This window comes from Meles meles, chromosome 1 (assembly GCF_922984935.1).
Source record: "Meles meles chromosome 1, mMelMel3.1 paternal haplotype, whole genome shotgun sequence".
Taxonomy (NCBI): domain Eukaryota; kingdom Metazoa; phylum Chordata; class Mammalia; order Carnivora; family Mustelidae; genus Meles; species Meles meles.
The window spans coordinates 78,226,363-78,243,429 of NC_060066.1; the positions used below are offsets into that span (position 1 = coordinate 78,226,363).

Here is a 17,067-nt window from a genome sequence, read left to right on the forward strand (position 1 = left end):
GTTAACACTTGGCTTAAAAAGAGAGCTCTTCGGTCCCTTCAGAAGGTGGTTCTATTAAAGTGTATCAACTGAAAAGCTTCTGCTTTGAAAATAATTTTGCTCTATGTTTTAATGGAGAATATTTGATATCCCAATTTTCTGATTTCCCTTCTAATTAATTGTTTTAGTGGTCATCAGATACACACTGCAGGAACATTCATAATGGCAGAAAAACTAAAACAAACAAATAAAAACCTAAAGTCCACTGATGGGAGAGTGAGTAATTAAGTTGTTATCAATATAATTGTGATAATATTCAACCAATGGAGTATTATGCAACAGTTAAATGAATAAACTATTCCTATACATATGGATAAATAATTTACAAACTATATTGTATACAAAATATAAATTGCAGAAAGCAAAATACATTATCATACTTATAGAGCTCATTAACAAGCCAAACTAAGCCATATCATGCTTTATGTATTAACTATTATACATCATTTTTTTAAATACTAGTTTCTCCTGAGATTAATAGCATTAGTAAATTCCAGAGCTGAGATTCCTAATCAGCACTCTTGTCTTTTGTGAATGTAAATCTAGAATTCAATTCATCAAGTCCCCAGGTTTTGCAGTTAAAATATTGTGGAAATGTGGAAAAGGTTCAGTTTACTCATACTCACTAAATAATCTTTAGAGCTTCAATAATACTTGATTAAGGGGATGAAGTATCCTAAAATGAAGGGACTAGATGGTATCTTCTTACTACTTCAATTCAGGAAGTGAATAGACAATCATTTTTATGCAGTATTTCCATTTCTAGTCACTATGCATTTTGTCCATATTATATACCCATTAAGGATATTTGCTCAAAAACTAGGATTTTAGGGGCACCTGGATGGTTCAGTCAGTTAAGCGTCCAACTCTTGATGTTGGCTCAGGTCATGATCTCAGGGTCCTGGGACTAAGCCCCATGTCAGGCTCTGCACTTCAACGGGGAGAGTCTGCTTCTCTCCCTCTCCCTTTGCCCCTCCTACTGCTCACTATCTCTCTCTCTCTCTCTCAAAATAATAAAAAAAAACCTTCAGGATTTAATTTTACAAAATCTTTTCTGTTGTTTACCAATTTAAAAAGGAAAGTCATAAGACCATAAATGATATCATCACTGTACATGGCTAATCTTGCAAAAGCTTTGCACTTGAAAGCAGGCATGTATGAGATCAATTGTAATTTTAAAAAACTCATTCTCAAATGGATGCCTTTAATAATTGCACCTAGATGGATGTGTTAATTGACTTCATAGGTAAAATCCTTTCATGATGTATATCAAATCATCATGTAGTACAATTAAAATATATTACAATGTTACTTGTCAACTAGTCCTCAATAAAGCTGGATAAAAACAATTGTACCTAAACAACTTGAAGCACGTTATAATATTTTAATGAGTTATATACAAGTAAAATTAACAGCCTTTTCTACATCTTCCTGAAACGTATTTCTATGAGTCCCAATCTTGCTGCAAAATACAAAGAATTTAGAAGAGCATAGTAAAAAAATAGTCAATTCATTTTCATATGTGGTAAAAAGCATCTTTAAAAAAAAAAGCTCATTAAGGCAGGGATTAACAACAACTATCTTTTTTTGAAAGATTTATTATTTCTTTATTTATTTTAAAGAGAGAGAGCATGTGTGAGATTGGGAAAGGGCAGAGTGAGAGAGAGAGAAACTCAAGCTGACACCAATTTGATGCAGATCCTGATATGGGGCTCAATCTCACAAACCTGAGATCATAACCGGAGTCGAAACCAGGAGTTAGACACTTAACCAACTGCACCACCCAGGCACCCCATAACTATCTTTTGACTTTAACCCAAACCTGTTCCCTTTCAGCAAGACACATGGGTAGTTCTATGCTTTCTCAGCATCACTGTATTTTTGCACTCATGTCTCCTGCTAGGGCATTCTGATACTATAATCCAAGAGGCAGAACTCCCATGTCATCAATACAGCTGCCAGCTCAGAGAACTTGCTCTTGACATCTTGTTCATTGACTTAGGAAATCCCATTTCAAAAGATGAAGAATGACGTTCCCTTAATCTTGCCTCAGAAATCAGGCAGTTTTTGAGTTTCTCATTTTCATGTTACCAAAAATCTTTGGTTACACTGTCCTCATTTCTGAACCTAGAATAAACACTCATGCAAACCCAGCATCCTCAACCCATCTGTTTCACCTTTAAATTTCAGGAAGCCTTTTAGTACCTTTCAACTGAAAATAAAGTATCCTAGATATGGTTAGGAAGAAGTAAAGAAAGGCTCAGGAAATTTCCCAATTAAGTTCAGCTTTATTATTTTGCTTAAATAATCTGTAAAATGTTTCACCAGGAGTTCAAGGAAACATTCTATATATTAAGTACCTCCTGAAGAAAAAATTATATCCCTACTTTAAAAAAAATAACATACATCAGTAACACTGCTACATTAAATTACTTAAACTAATGATAACTAAGCTATACCAGGAACTTGCATGGGTTTCATTCATTCACTTATTCATTCATTTATTCACTTATTCAACAAATACCTCTTGAGTGTCTATTACATGGTACATGGCAGGTCCAGTCTCTGGGGAAATAGCACAGAATAAGTAGCAAGACCAGTATTCTCATTGACTTTACCATCTAATCCAGCAAAGGTGGCAACAAATAAATAAATAATGAAGGAACTATTAGCAAGAATTTTCTAGGTATCGATATAAAATTGCCGGGAGGCTATACTAGATGGGGCAATCAAGGAAAATATTTCCAAGGAAGGGGAGGAAATGACTGGGAAACAGCACTGGGAAACACGGAAGACATATTCACCTTTCCTACAGAGCCTGAGGCATGTCGGGTAACAACAGAAAAAATTTTTTCCTCCAAAAGCTTCCTGGGAAGGTAGTGTTATTGAACGACTGTCACATTTCAGTCAGGTTTTACAAGAAGGTAACGAGAAGAATCAGAAAACCGGCTAAGAGTACGTGAATTTTACTGAGGAGATCCTGAGTTCCCGGGAGACAGAGGAAAAGGTTGAAACTGTGAGACTGATAATTTCTTTTTTCTCAAAAAATATTTTCCAAGGTTAATAAGTTATTTCTGAAGTAGTACCTGTTTATCACCTTACCTGTGTTTCCTTTTGCAATACACCAGAAGATGATCAAAAAGAAAAAACACCCGTTCTTGAATATTTCCAGAAGAAATTTTCAGCAAGACGCCACACATTAGCATCTCAGTGCAGGTGTCGGCGATCTTGGATCCCTAGGTTAAAAAAAAAGAAAAAGAGAGAGAGAGATAATGTCTGATTACTTAACAGAAACGTTTGTGTGTAATTCTTTTTCTCATTAAAAGTCTGTTTTTATTTCAAGATACAATATACGGACAGAATAAAAGTTGAAACACCATAAATATTTATACACTGGATGGAGGTCTCTTTTCCTCCCAGACTCCTCCTCATCAGTCTCAGCAGATACAACTGTGGTTAGGAGACTCTGGGTCTTCTTTTAGCTTTCTTACACATGTAGGCATATATAAGCATGGATGATACATGTTACCGATGCTCTTTTACAAGGAGATGATTTCAAACTGATGCATAAAATTCATGTCTCTAACACTTCTCTCCCCTTCCTCTCTTCCCCTGGTATGGGAAAAGAGCTCCACGGATATATCACAAAGTACATTAAATTCTCTAAATTTTTAACGGGTATCAACTTATTTATCCACTCCTTGGATGGAGAGAAGAAAAAAGAAGAAATTAAAGAAAAAAAACTATTTAAAGAGAGCAACCTTCCATACAGCTTTAACCCAAGGTAAAAGTTAGCATAGGCACACTTGTTCCTTAAATAAGCCTTCACTGAGTGCATGCTAAGCATGGAAGACCCTAGAGACCCTAGAGAATCCCTTTCTGGAGAAAAAAATCCCTTTCTGGAGGAATACAAGAATGAAAATCTAAGTTGAAATCGAAAAAGAATTTAATGAGGTGTAATAAAAAAATGGAGGCTCTTACTTCTAGGATAAATGAGGCAGAAGAGAGAATTAAGTGATTTAGAAGACCAAATGATAGAGAATAAAGAAGCTGAGAAAAAGACAAACAACTACTGAACCACAAGGGCAGAATTTGAGAGATAAATGATACCATAAAATGAAATAATATTGGGATTATTGGGATCCCAGAAGAAGAAAGAAAGAGAGAGGCAGAAGGTATTTTGGAACAAATTATAGCAGAGAATTAATTTCCCTAATTGGGCAAAGGTACAAGCACCAAAATCCAGGAGGCACAGAGAAGCCACCTCAAAATCAATAAAAATAGGGGGGAAGGGAGTTGGGAGAGAGGGGTGGGGTTATGGACATTGGGGAGGGTATGTGCTATGGTGAGTGCTGTGAAGTGTGTAAACCTGGTGATTCACAGACCCGTACCCCTAGGGATAAAAATATGTTTATAAAAAAAATAAAAATATATTAAAAAAATTAAAAAATCAATAAAAATAGGCCCACACCCTATCATCTAATAGTAAAACTTACAATTCCCAGTGACAAAGGGAAAATCCTGAAAGCAGCCCAGGACAAGAGGTCGGTAAACTCCAACAGTAAAAATATTAGATTGGAAGCAGACCAAGCTACAGAGATCATGCCAAAAGGACTGGCATGATATAATCAGAGCAATATAATGAGGAAAATATGCAATCAAGAATACTATATCCAGTTAGGCTGTCACTGAAAATAGAAGGAGAGATAAAAAGCTTCCAGGACAAAGACTAAAAGAATTTGCAATCACCAAACCAGCCCTACAGGAAATATTGAAAGGGGTCCTCTAATCAAAGACAGATCCTAAAAGTAACAGACCAGAAAGGAACAAAGACAACATACAGTAACCGTAACCTTACAGGCAATAGTAGGGCACTAAATGTAGAGCTTTCAATAGTTACTCTGAATGTAAGTAGGCTAAATGCCCCAGTCAAAAGACACAGGGTATCAGAATGGATTAAAAAAAAAAGAAAAGAACAAGAATGAAAAGACCCATCATTATGCTGTCTCCAAGAAACTCATTTGAGACCTAAAGACACCTCCAGATTTAAAGTCAGGAGGGGGTGTAAAACAAGTTACCATGCTAATGGACATCAAAAGAAAGCTGGCATAGCAATCCCTACATCAGATAAATTAGATTTTAAGCCAAAGACTATAGTAAGAGATGAGGAAGGACACTATATCTTACTTACAAGGTCTGTCCAAAAAGATCTAACAATTTTAAATATCTATGCCCCTAACATGGGAGCAACCAATTATATACACCAATTAATAACAAAATCAAAGAAACATATCGATAATAATAAAATAATAGTAGGCAACTTTAACAACCCTTCACTGAAATGGACAGATCATCTAAGGAAAAGATCAACAAGGAAATGAAGCCGTTAAATGACACACTGGACATATGGAAATCACAGTTATATTTAGAACATTCCATCCCAGAATAACAGATTACACATACTTCTCTAGTGCACATGGAACATTCTACAGAATAGATCACATCCTGGGCCACAAATCAGGTCTCAACTGGCATCAAAAGATTGGGATCATTCCCCACATATTTTCAGGCCACAATTCTTTGAAACTAGAACTCAACTACAAGAGGAAAGTTGGAAAAAAAAACCTCAAATACATAGAGGCTAAAGAGAATAATGCTAAAGAATGAATGGGTCAACCAGGAAATTAAAGAATTTTAAAAAAATCATGGAAACAAATGAAAATGAAAACACAACTGTTCTAAATCCTTGGGAAACAACAAAGGGAGTCCTGATAGGAAAGTATATAGCAATACAACTCTTCTCAAGAAACAAGAAAGGTCTCAAGGACACAACCTAACCCTACACCTAAAGGAGCTGGAGAAAGAACAGTAAAGAAAGCCTAAACCCAGCAGGCGAAGAGAAATAAAGATCAGAGCAGAAATCAATGAAATGGAAACTAAAAAAAAAAAAAAAAAAAAAAAACAGTAGAACAAGTCAACAAAACTAGGAGCTGGTTCTTTGAAAGAACTAATAAGATTGATAAACTCCTGGCCAGACTTATCAAAAAGAAAAGAGAAAGGACCCAAATAAATAAAAACACGAATGAAAGAGGAGAGATCACAACCAACACCAAAGAAATACAAACAATTATAAGAACATATTATGAGCAACTATTCACCAGCAAATTTGACAATCTGGAAGAAATGGATGAATTCCTAGAGACATAAACTACCACAACTAAACCAGGAAGAAACAGAAAACCTGAACATACCCATAACCAGTAAGGAGACTGAAGCAGTCATTTAAAAAAAAAAAAATCTCCCAGCTAACAAGAGCCCAGGGCCACATGGCTTCTAAGGATGTCTACCAAGCATTTAAAGAAGAATTTAGTTTCCTGAAACTATTCCAAAAAACAGAAATGGAAGGAAAACTTCCAAACTCATTTTATGAAACCAGCATTACCTTGATCCCAAAACCAGACAGAGACCCCATCAAAAAGAATTATAGACCAATATCCTTGATGAACATGGATGCAAAATATCTCACCAAAATACTAGCCAATAGGATCCAACAGTACATTAAAAGGATTATTCACCACAACCACGTGGGATTTATTCTTCGGCTGCAGGGTTGGTTCAACATCTGCAAATCAATCAATGTGATACATTAATAAAAGAAAGAACATGAACCATATGATACTTTTAATAGATGCTGAAAAAGCATCTGACAAAGTACAGCATCCTCTCTTGATCATAACTCTCCACAGTGTAGGGATAGAGGGTACATACCTCAATATCATCAAAGCCATCTATGAAAAACTCACAGCAAATATCCATTCTCAATATCCGTTCTCAGAGAAAAACAGAACTTTTTCTCTAAGGTCAAGAACACAGAAGGGATGTCCACTATCACCACTGCTATTAAACATAATACCAGAAGTACTAACCTCAATAATCAGACAGGAAAAAGAAATTAAAGGCATCCTAATAGGTAAAGAAGAAGTGAAACTCTTGAGTCTTTGCAGATAGGATACTTTATGTGGAAAACCCAAAAGACTCCACTCCAAAACTGCTAGAACTCACACAGGAATTCAGTAAAGTGTCGGGATATAAAATCAGTGCACAGAAATCAGTTGCATTTCTATACACCAACAACAAGACAGAAGAAAGAGAAATTAAAGAGTCAATCCCATTTACAATTGCACCCAAAACCATAAGACACCTAGAAATAAACCTAACCAAAGAGGCAAGGAATCTGTGCTCAGAAAACTATAATGTATTCATGAAAGAAATTGAGGAAGACAAAAAGAAATGGAAAAGTGTTCCATGCTCATGGGTTGGAAAAACAAATATTGTGAATATGTTCATGCTACCTACCTATAGCAATCTACACATTTAATGCAATTTCTATCAAAATACCATCATTTTTTTTTCAAAGAAATGGAATAAATAATCTTAAAATTTATATGGAACCAGAAAAGACCCCAAATAGCTAGAGGAATGTTGAAAAGAAAACTAAAGTTGGCAGAATCACAATTCTGGACTTCAAGCTCTATTACAAACCTATAATCATCAAGACAGTATGGGACTGGCAGAAAAACAGACACATAGGTCAATGGAACAGAATAGAGAGCCCAGAAATGGATCCTCAACTCTATGGTCAACTAATCTTTGACAAGGCAGGAAACAACGTTTAATGGAAAAAAGACAGTCTCTTCAACAAATGGTGTTGGGGAAATTGGACTGCCACATGCAGAGGGATGAAGCTGGATCATTTACTTACACCACACACAAAAACAGACTCAAAATGGATGGAATACCTCATTGTGAGACAGAAATCCATCAAAATCTTTGAGAAGAACACAGGTAGCAAAACCTCTTCAACCTCAGCCGCAGCAACTTCTTCCTAGAAACATCAGCAAAGGCAAGGCAATTGAGGGCAAAAATGAACTATTGGGATTCCATCAAGATCAAAAGCTTTTGCACAGCAAAGGAAACAGTCAACAAAACCAGAAGACAACTGACAGAATGGGAGAAGATATCTGAAAATGACGTATCTGATAAAGGACTAGTACCTAAAATCTATAAAGAACTTACCAAACTCAACACCCAAAGAACAAATAATCCAATCAAGAAATGGGCAGAAGACATGAACAGACATTTCTGCAAAGAAGACATCCAGATGGCCATCAGACACATGAAAAAGAACTCAACATCGCTCGGCATCAGGGACATACAAATCAAAACCACAGTAAGATACCATACCATACCAATGAGAATGGCTAAAATTAACAAGTCAGGAAACAATAGATGTTGAAGAGGATGGGGAGAAAGGGGAACCCTCCTACACTGTTGGTGGGAATGCAAGTTGGTGCAGCCACTCTGGAAAACAGTACAGAGGTTCCTCAAAAGGTTTAAAATAGAGCTACCCTATGACTTAGCACTCTCACTCCTGGCTATTTACCCTAACAATACAAATGTAGTAATCTGAAGGGGTACATGCACCCAAATGTCTACAGCAGTAATGTCCACAATAGCCAAACTATGGAAAGATCTGCAAGATCCCTGAAGATCTCTTCTGAACCTTCTCCAGTTTGTGAGGGTCTCCCTCAATACGGAACATCTCCAGAAGTGAACACTACCACCCAGATGCAAGCTGGCGAATAAATCATGTAGTGATATCAGTATTTCTCCAGACCCCTACAACATATATCTTGATTCTATAAGATTGGATTAACACATTGATGGCAATCCCATCTTACAGCTAATTCCAAGTGCTCCATTAGTCAACAAACGCCTCTGGATCATTTTCCTCTATTGTATGCTGAGTTTGACTTTTGATTTAATCTAGATTGGTATCATAGCAAACTCTCAAACCCCTTACTAATATTACAAATACATTATGTTTGGGGGCACCTGAGTGGCTCAGTTGGTTAACTGTCTCTTTTCAGCTCAGGTCATGATCCCAAGGTCCTGGAATGGAGCCCTGGGTCAGGCTCAGCCTGCCTCTCCCTGTCCCTGTCCCTCCACTTGTGCTCTCTTTCTCTTTCAAATAAATACAATTTTTAAAAAATCTTTAAAAACTACATTATGTTTAAGTCATTACCATAAGTTCCCATTAGCTCCTAGCTCCTGATCAAAAACCAGAATAATATTAATTGACCTCTGTGAGGTAAAACACTTCTTTTCAAAAACAGCCCAAAGCATCTGTTTAATAATCTATTAATGAAACTTTGTGGGGTAATGACATCGAGCCCAACAATCTTGTTATCTTTTAAAGTATATCTCACAATATAAACATAACATCACTCCTATTATATTTTACTAAATCCTACCAAGACGTTTCTATCCCTGTAATGATATGTCTTTAATATTTAACAGCCAGCTTTAAGAATCAGTACATTAGGTACCTTTACCATCTTCTACCAGAGTAGAATAGTAATAGTATTAGATAATAGTAAACTACTACTGTCACATGAAATGTCCATTAAATAAATCCCAGAGGACTGCTTACACACTTAAAGGAATCTGTGTTGAACATACACATTTGTCTAAAAAAACTCCTTCTAAATGAATGGCCTATAGCATTTCTCTTTATACCATGTGTATAAGCTGTAAATGGTCAAGAAGAACCATTGTGCCCTTGATTTACCATGATTGAATCTGTGCATTATTACTAGGACAATGGCAACTAGAAATCAGTAAGAATCTCTTAACTACAGAGACATACAATGTTAGAAATATTAAAAATTTGACCAAGTGTATATACCATCTTCTGTATAGTCATGATATGCCTCTCACTTCAAATCCATCCCCTGTACAAGTAGACACTTAATAAGCGTCTCTTTTAAAATAATGTTGTGTTATTTTCCCCTTGCTTACATGATAAATCTACCTTTCTCTGTAGCTAAAACAAAAGAAAACAAAACAAAACCCTCATGACTTTATCTTTAAAGTAAATGAAATGTATGATATTTCGAAATTACATGCAATTTTTTTTCATTTACCTAGAAATCCCAGGAGAGCTTCTGGGGTTAGAAATAAAGAAGTCAAGCTACAAAATTCACGGAAGAAATTGAAATATAGTATGGCTATGAACATCAGATTACTAGGTAAGAGTCAGGAGCACTAAAGTCTATCAAAATGACAACATCAGGCAAGTGAACTAGAATATAAAAAATGTCAAAGCAGTAAAACAAGCCAGGCAGATCATCAGAAGACAGCAAAGCCTCTAGGGCAATGGGTCTCAAAGGTTAGAGTTTGGGAGACACACCTGATATGCTTCTTGAAATTCCCAGGTTCCCTGGTCCTACCTTCGGAGATTGAAACTGAGTAAAGCTGGGGTAGGTCCCACGTCATTCCAGTAAATGCTGATGCATGTGGAACACTCTAAGTAAAATTGCCTTGGAGGCTTTGAGTACCTGATTCCAGGTGCTCAAGTGATCCTATGGCAACCCTGCTGACAGGGAGATAGAGGTGAGTACAGGTCTCTGCCTGAGGTAGTCCTGACTGCTTCCTAGTCCCAGGGTAGATAGGCATTGATCATGTTACCATGGTCGCAAATATACCACATGGTCACCTCTGGTATATTTCATCACTGGTGAATATTCAATTATACCTAAGTAATGTTACATAACCTAGTTAGTGTTTTATCTTCATTTTGAAAATTGATGCTAATTTTTAAATCTAGAAATCTGTTCTTTGGCAATTCCATATTTAGTCATTGAACAATCATGTATGATAAACACTTTTCTCTAGATGAATACTAAAGTCAGGGTTTTAACATTTCTATAACATGCCAAACAATGTGTTAAACATTTTTTCCTGGTATAAATCTCTAGCAAGTAGGCTTCTCTGTAAAGTTTTAGGAAGCAAGAGGGAGAGAGGGAGACGGGAGTGAGGAAGAAAAGGAGGAAGGGAGGAAGGAAGGAAGGAAGGAAGGAAGGAAGGAAGGAAGGAAGGAGGAAAGAAATATGGTGGGAGGACAGGAAGAAGGAAAATAAAAGAAAGGGAAAGATGTTTGGTTAGATCAGTTTTGTACAGTCTTTCATGGGTCACCAAGTAGATGTTGAAGGCGGCAGATTATTTCACTATGGGAAAAACCCTATAGAAATACTTTTACAAAGATGGAATTTCATGTGCCTGTGAAAAAAAATATTGCCCATTAAAATAAGCTATTTTAACAGTACAGTGATATATCATAGAGTCATAAACGAACATTTGAAGGCAAGGTATAAAGAATTATTTTAAAAAGTAAGAGGGGGGCGCCTGGGTGGCTCAGTGGGTTAAAGCCTCTGCCTTCGGCTCAGGTCATGATCCCAGGGTCCTGGGATCGAGCGCCGCATCAGGCTCTTTGCTCAGCAGGGAGCCTGCTTCCTCCTCTCTCTCTGCCTGCCTAGTTGTGATTTCTCTCTGTCAAATAAATAAAGTATTAAAAAAAAATAAGAGGGCTTTTATAAATCATTAATTTTGGACTATCCGAAAGCTATTGCCCATAATGTAATATGTATATGTACATATTCAATACAGATTTTTTTTAAAGATTTTACTTATTTATTTGACACAGACAGAGAGAGATCACAAGCTGGCAGAGAGGCAAGCAGAGAGAGAGGGGGGAAGCAGGCTCCCTGCTGAGCAGAGCCCGGTGTGGGGCTCGATCCCACAACCCTGAGACCATGACCTGAGCCGAAGGCAGAGGCTTTAACCCACTGAGCCACCTAGGCGCCCCAGTACAGATATTTTTAAATAATGTGTTTACCCATATGATTCAGACTTTTGCTGTCTCAGCAATCCCTTAAAAAATAACCAAAATAATGTACTTTTTTCATCTAGATGATTTATCCTTTTTAACATGCATTTCCCTTTAAGAAGCAACATTTATCATGTAAAATCACACCTGTGATGAAATATATATATATATATATATATATATATATATATATATATAACTAAATACAACAAAGCCCCAGCAAGGACGTTCCATGGATGGTTCTAATCCTGACCACTTTTATTAAATCAGGAAAGGGAGGCTGAGTGGCCGTTCAAGGGGAGAAGTAACCACCCATTAATAACTGCACCATGGGTGGGAATCTACTCATCCAGTGCCTCTCCTTCCAAAAGCTTCTCTTTCTAGTCCAGTCTGTGGAAACCTATCTCATCCCTCCTCCTTCACCTTGGTCCCAGCAGGTGCAAAGGCTTGGGACTTGACCCCTGTTCCAGATTCTAGTGGAAGAAACAGATATGAAAGCATAGAATTAAATGCAGTGTGATCACTGCAGTAACAGAGTAGCAACAAAATGAGAGCTGGCCTGAATTAACACTCTTAGAGATAGCTGTGTGTGTATGATTATTTGTTTATCATTAACTATATAGTTCACTCCATATCATGGTTTCAGGTTTCAATCACTCGTTAGGGATTTTCTTTGTCAGACATACAAAGTACACCATTTCAGTATCACCTTCTGATAGGGTGAAAAGATCAGTCTGAAATGGATGGAGCAAACCATGACTTCAGTCACTAAAGCCAGGACCCAGTGGCAGTCCATATTGGCAACCCTCCCATGACTTCAGTCACTAAAGCCAGGACCCAGTGGCAGTCCATATTGGCAACCCTCCTCACCAATGGCTCCTCTTCCCACTGTGGGTGTCTCATGGTCAAGATCCAGCCAGAAAATGGTGACAATTCAGAATCTCATTTGTTAAGAAGCTGAATAATTTTGATTCTATGAATTGGAGGTATAGTCAGGTGTGAATTATATAGTCAGCATACATGAAAGACTAGTAAATTCGAAGTGCCATTACAGAATTTAATGTAATTTAATTTAATGTGGAATATGATGAATTTCCATAGGTGGACACAAGTTAGGTGACAAAGTATGCTTTCAGAAAATGACAACACCCAGAAAAGACAGGAGCGTGTGGATTTATTTTATGGCCCCTTTTCTAATTTCCAGTGTGTCTTCAAACATTAAAATGATTTATGAAGCACTGCAACAATAGAACAAAGCCCCACCTCTGAAAAAGACCCAATGAAAATACTATTGCTAAACCACATCTGGATTATTTGAAAGGTAAATCTTTTTATGTTAAGTTCTCTTAATATGTTATGGAAGGGTTCATTACTGATTCTTTGCAGCTATGAGGAGGCAAAAAATCACTATAATAGGAAACTAGTCACTAATTATCTGACCCCACTGTCAGCGCTCCCTGCTTAACACCAGAGTCTACCCCATTCATCTTGTCAACTCAATGTTGAATGTCAATACTGGAAAAATGCAGACTGCAGAGAGGAGGCATAATCTTGGCAAAGGAGGAGGATGACAGGAGGCCCTGAAACTTCCCCCAATCATATACAAAGCACTGACAGATGAAGATCTAACAAGAGCTAGACCCACTCACTGTGGAAGAAAAGAAAATTGACAAGAATGACAACTAGGTGAGCGTCTCATAAGAGAATGATTTCAGTATCAAAGGAGTGTCTCGAGAAAATGAATGAAGCATTTGAATATTCTTTCAAAAAACCTTTTAAATCTACTAGAAAAGTTAAACATGAAATGAAGAATATCACATCATTTTATCATAGACTGTCATAAAATGTATGTCCCACAGCAATATTCAGCATTTGGTTCACTCTTTTTGAGATTCAATTTATTAACTGATGTTTTAACCTAGATTCTGTCATCTATTAGATAAAACTAATAACATAAATGTTCGTTTTATCGAAATGAAGTCCCAATCAACCTTCCCCCCTCCCACTCAGGAAATTCTGCTCCCTTTCTACATAGATTGACTTTCAATGGCCTTCTTCCCAAACCACCTGTCCTTAAGTAACAAGAGCCATCTATAAATCAATTCTGTCTCAAGGCAGTAGACAAATTTGTATCTACCAAATCACCTTGTAGAAAGAAAAAAAAATTCTCATCACAACCTCTGTTAGACTCATACTCATAAAGTAAGAGAACATGACTTGAAGTCAATATACTGTCAGACACAATCATATATAAAAAGCAGGAAATGGATGTTAAAACGGTTTTGTGCCATTATATTTCTCCACGCAGAAAGCCAAGAGGTGTCAAATTTCTATTCTGTTTCTATTTCATAAAATGCAGTAACTATTTTGATCTCATTTTTTCCAGCACCTTCATATGTTAATAATTCTCCCTCTTATCTTTGAATATGATTGTTTTCAGATTTGAGAGGTCTATTCCAAACAGGGCTATCACGGATATAAAGCTGAATTACCAAGTGATATAATGCTTTTTGATACTCCCTTGTTGACAGAGTTCATTAGGACTCCAAAGATTAGAGTTACCATTACAATACTATCAATCAGCCAAAAAGCAGACCAAGACGGCGACTGGTCCTGCTCTATGAAATGAATCAGTGACTCTGATTAAACAACTAATGAACTTCCTTTCCAAGCACACTGATCACTGCCCTACAATTACCTTTGGTAGAATATCCTGTGCAATGCTCTGAATGTTGGAGAAGACATAAAACTGAGATATCATAAATTAGACTAATAAAAGGCAGAACTTCAAATCTGAGCAATTAAACTACAGATCTTCTGTAATGGCAGTCACTATGTAAATGATGACAAACACCTAATTTCTATAGTAAATTTACTTCTAAATGGCAAGCAATCAACGTAATCTAAAGAATTAGCTTAATTTTTTTTCTGAGTAGATACAATATTACACGGTGACAAGGAATATAGGTTTAAACTCTGCCATCCATTAGCTATAAGCACTTGGGGTAAATCATATGGGCCCTCACTTTTTAAATCTGTGTAATGGGGATTATAAAACCTCAGCCAACGGTTAAGGGCTCACCAAGATTGCATACAATGGAAGATCAGCCTTTCCTCAAAAGGGAAGTGGCTGACTGGCCAACAAGGACCTCTGTCCTCCCCTAGGCAAGACTACAGGAATCTTAGATTTTGATCTTGAATCTTGAGTGATGTAATAAAATGGTAGAAAACATTATTAGAGTCTATCCATTTTACTCAGGGCACTGATGAACCTACCTACCAGTTTTGGCTGCCTAGACACCCTTGAGAGTGTAGCTTTTCTACTGATTCTGTGAGCTACTCCATATCTTTTAAAATTAATTTTTCTTTTAGTTTCTGTGACTTGGAGGTATCTAACCTTAAGTGAAGTGATATAATACCCTCAGTAGTCAGGAGCTTGTATTAGACAAATAGGAATTTCTCAACGGTAAAAATCCTACCATTGAACCAGAGCTTTAAAATACTTCTCATTTGCATAGGATTTTACAGTATTCAAAGCACTTCCACTTATTTCGTTTGACTCCTGTAATAATCCACATACTATGTGGGAGAGGTCTGATATATCATCCCCAAAGTAAGGGTTAGAGTCCGGACTACAGAAAATCATGTTTCACCTCTGTGTTATCTAATTTGGGACCATAGATTTCAATCACTTGTTTACCTAAATTCAACATAAAGGAATGTAACGATAATTTATAGCACAAAATATTAGACAGGCAAGATACCAGACAGATTTTACTATAAAAAGCCTTCATTTGATTAATGAGAAAATAAGACTGGATAATTAAGTGACTTACATGAAATAAATAATCCACCTAAGGTGAAAACAATGCTAATTCATGCTGTATCAAATTCAGATCCCATTCAAGAAATTTTATAGTTACTGGAGCGAGGGTGTCATCCCTCAGGTGGTCCTCAAGGGTCTGCAGGAGCTTGGGGAAGGAACTAGACAGGGAGTTGTTTCCCAGCCTTCTTAGCTCAAGACTTCTCACCTCAAAGGCTTTTTAAGGAACTCTCCATTCTTGGCCAGCCTGCCACCTGACATCTGCCCTTGGCGGTGTCCTAATCCCACGAGAGCTACTCTAAACATACACAAAGCTCTCTGCAAGCTGAGCAGTAATCTTTGTTTGCAATTCAGAGAAAGCTCTGTAACTATCCTCCTTCCCTCCCAGGGCCTGCATTCATCCTGTAAGACTACCCCTCTCTCCTGGACAAATCGGGAGTCCTATCAGCAGTTTCTCCAAAGCTTCCAGGAACAGACCAGGTGTGAGTATTGTAAGAGCTTTCCCCCTCTCTCCAAGCTGGTGGACTGAGATGAGGAATCATGTTCTTATCAAAAGTTGCCAACCAGTTAGCTGGGCATTCCTCCAAACTCCGTTCCCTCAATGTCCCAAAACCCCCCAAAGTAGCCTGGCTGTGTCTTATGCAATTATATTCAAATCCTACTCCAATAGAATCTGCGTCACTGCCCTTTTTTGGGACCTGAACTCATATGATCTCCTCTGTGCCTGCTGGGACTGTAGTAATATCTGATTTCCTGCAGCCAGTTTCCTCTGTCCCGATGCTGCATTTTCCTCTTCACTTCAACTGTTTGTTGTAAACAGAGAGCGCTGGTGAGATTGAGGCACCCCCTGTTAGGGGCTGTAAGTAACGGAACATGATCCACACACATTCTTCCTCTGAGTAACTGCCATGCCCAGAGCAAGAAATATCAACTTTTTAAAGAATCTCTTAATTCTGCAGTAGATACATTTTTTTTTTAGAATATACATGAGGAGGAACAAAATTATGACAGATTCCATTCCCCTAGAGTACCGAGAAGAACCTGTGAGGTTTTGTTTTGGGAAAAGGCCTGGCAAATATCAATGAGAAACCCTGCAGTTTAAAGCATGTTCAGTTTTTCTTCCAATGCTCGCGTGACAACAGAACGACAAAAGCAAACTTCAGTCCATTTTCCTCAACCCAGCAGGCCAAGTGCTCCCCAAGAAAGGAATTATCATCATGAATCAACTGCAAAACACACAACCATTTTAACTGACTGAAATAATTAGCATTCATGCTGAAATGGGAGGTCCCCCTGGACACTTGAAATGAAAGAATATAGATGAAGAGAAAACTTCCATCCTAGCTGGATTTGAAAATTTCATGGTGAAGGGTGGATAAACTGGTGAATTCCCAGAGGTCAACGTTTGAGGTTTCTTTGCAAATCTGAATGGATATAATTTTTGAATGGATTTAATTTTAGATCTAAATGGAAACCA

At 37.3% G+C, this 17,067-nt stretch overlaps 1 pseudogene; it reads right to left on the minus strand.

The window, feature by feature from the left end:
* Positions 1-17,067, minus strand: part of LOC123946204 — a 928,361-nt pseudogene that overhangs the window by 830,732 nt on the left and 80,562 nt on the right.